The 2,500-nt window shown below is 55.8% G+C and overlaps 2 non-coding genes across 2 annotated transcripts; both read left to right on the top strand.

Annotated features, from left to right (window-relative positions):
* Positions 1–241: 241 nt before the first annotated feature.
* Positions 242–2,065, top strand: LOC145892793 (small subunit ribosomal RNA). The gene has a single exon (XR_014401198.1). It is a non-coding gene; the product is annotated as a small subunit ribosomal RNA (ribosomal RNA).
* Positions 2,066–2,324: 259 nt separating this feature from the next.
* Positions 2,325–2,478, top strand: LOC145892742 (5.8S ribosomal RNA). The gene has a single exon (XR_014401153.1). It is a non-coding gene; the product is annotated as a 5.8S ribosomal RNA (ribosomal RNA).
* The last annotated feature ends 22 nt before the right edge of the window (positions 2,479–2,500 follow it).

The raw sequence follows: 2,500 nt of genomic DNA on the forward strand, positions 1-2,500 counted from the left end.
GCTGAGCAGATTTGCTGCTGCTCGTTCGATGCCAAGGCGTCCACGGTGCGGGTCCTACTACGGTGCGTGTTGTTGGCATAGTTGCACGTCGGCGTTACAGCTGGTTGGCGCTTCGCGCGTCCGGCCATGTTTCGCGCGTCCTTGACGGTTTTCAGAGTTCGTGGCCGAACCAAGCGTTGAGAATCGTAGCTTGAAAGTGACGGTCGGAGCGGGCGGCGGGCCCTGCGTCTCCACACGAAGCTACCTGGTTGATCCTGCCAGTAGTCATATGCTTGTCTCAAAGATTAAGCCATGCAAGTCTAAGTACGCGCTCTCGTACAGTGAAACTGCGAATGGCTCATTAAATCAGTTATGGTTCATTTGATCGTACATCGTACTTGGATACCTGTACAAAATCTAGAGCTAATACATGCGGTCAGCGCCTGCCTTGCGGCGGGTGCGCATTTATCAGTACAAAAACCGACCGGGCCGGCTTCGCGTCGCGCCCGCCACGTTTTGGCGACTCTGGATAACTGAGCGGATCGCACGGTCTCGAACCGGCGACAGATCATTCAAGTGTCTGCCCTATCAACTTTCGTCGGTAGGGTATCGGCCTACCGAGGTTCTTACGGGTGACGGGGAATCAGGGTTCGATTCCGGAGAGGGAGCCTGAGAAACGGCTACCACATCCAAGGAAGGCAGCAGGCGCGCAAATTACCCATTCCCGACGCGGGGAGGTAGTGACGAAAAATAACAATACAGGACTCTAAACGAGGCCCTGTAATTGGAATGAGCACACTTTAAAACCTTTAGCGAGTATCCATTGGAGGGCAAGTCTGGTGCCAGCAGCCGCGGTAATTCCAGCTCCAAAAGTGTATATTTAAGTTGTTGCGGTTAAAAAGCTCGTAGTTGGACGTTGGGCGCAGGCGGCCGGTCCGTCGCAAGGCGTGCACTGGCCGCACCTGGCCCTCTCCCCCGGCGCTCCGCCGGTGCCCTTGACTGAGTGTCGGCGGCGGCCGGGACGTTTACTTTGAAAAAATTAGAGTGTTCAAAGCAGGCGCTTCGCCTGAATAATGGTGCATGGAATAATGGAATAGGACCTCGGTTCTATTTTGTTGGTTTTCGGAGCGCGAGGTAATGATTAAGAGGGACGGACGGGGGCATTCGTACTGTGCCGTTAGAGGTGAAATTCTTGGATCGGCGCAAGACGAACGACTGCGAAAGCATTTGCCAAGAATGTTTTCTTTAATCAAGAGCGAAAGTCAGAGGTTCGAAGACGATCAGATACCGTCCTAGTTCTGACTATAAACGATGCCAACCAGCGATCGGGGGGCGTTACTTTGACGACCCCTCCGGCAGCTTGCGGGAAACCAAAGTCTTTGGGTTCCGGGGGAAGTATGGTTGCAAAGCTGAAACTTAAAGGAATTGACGGAAGGGCACCACCAGGCGTGGAGCCTGCGGCTTAATTTGACTCAACACGGGGAATCTCACCCGGCCCGGACACAGTGAGGATTGACAGATTGAGAGCTCTTTCTTGATTCTGTGGGTGGTGGTGCATGGCCGTTCTTAGTTGGTGGAGCGATTTGTCTGGTTAATTCCGATAACGAACGAGACTCTGGCTTGCTAACTAGTTACGCGACCCTATCGGTCGGCGTTGAACTTCTTAGAGGGACTAGTGGCGCTTAGCCACACGAGATTGAGCAATAACAGGTCTGTGATGCCCTTAGATGTTCGGGGCCGCACGCGCGCTACACTGACCGGATCAGCGTGTCGCCGCCTAGGCCGGAAGGTCCGGGTAACCCGCTGAACCCCGGTCGTGCTAGGGATAGGGAATTGCAATTGTTTCCCTTGAACGAGGAATGCCCAGTAAGCGCGAGTCATCAGCTCGCGTTGATTACGTCGCTGCCCTTTGTACACACCGCCCGTCGCTACTACCGATTGAATGGTTTAGTGAGGTCCTCCGATTGGACCTGGCGCGTTCGGCAACGGCCGCGCCGGCGTCCGAGAAGACGATCTAACTTGATCATTTAGAGGAAGTAAAAGTCGTAACAAGGTTTCCGTAGGTGAACCTGCGGAAGGATCATTACCGGCCGATCGCCGATCGAGTGGTCGTGCGTTCGACAGGTGGAGAAGGCTCCGTATCTTGGCGGCCGCGCACGCCCTTCGTCGCTGTTGAGGCGCACGCGATTGCACTTCGGTCACCCTGTTTCGTTCTGCGCCGAGTGCCGTGGCCATGTGCCAGGCTGGCTTCATGCGTCGCCTACGGCTGGCGACCGCTCGGCCACCGCTTTTTCGACTGTGCAATCCGGCTGGGTCGCGCTTGTCCAACTGACGAAGTCACGGAGGGCTCTTGGCGGTGGATCACTCGGCTCGCGAGTCGATGAAGGACGCAGCTAGCTGCGTGAATTAATGTGAATTGCAGGACACATTGAGCATCGACGTTCTGAACGCAAATTGCGGCACCGGGTCAATCCCGGCGCCACGCCCGCCTCAGGGTCGCGTTGTAACGTTCCCGCGCGGC

Source organism: Ascidia mentula, chromosome 2, assembly GCF_947561715.1.
Source record: "Ascidia mentula chromosome 2, kaAscMent1.1, whole genome shotgun sequence".
Classification (NCBI taxonomy): domain Eukaryota; kingdom Metazoa; phylum Chordata; class Ascidiacea; order Phlebobranchia; family Ascidiidae; genus Ascidia; species Ascidia mentula.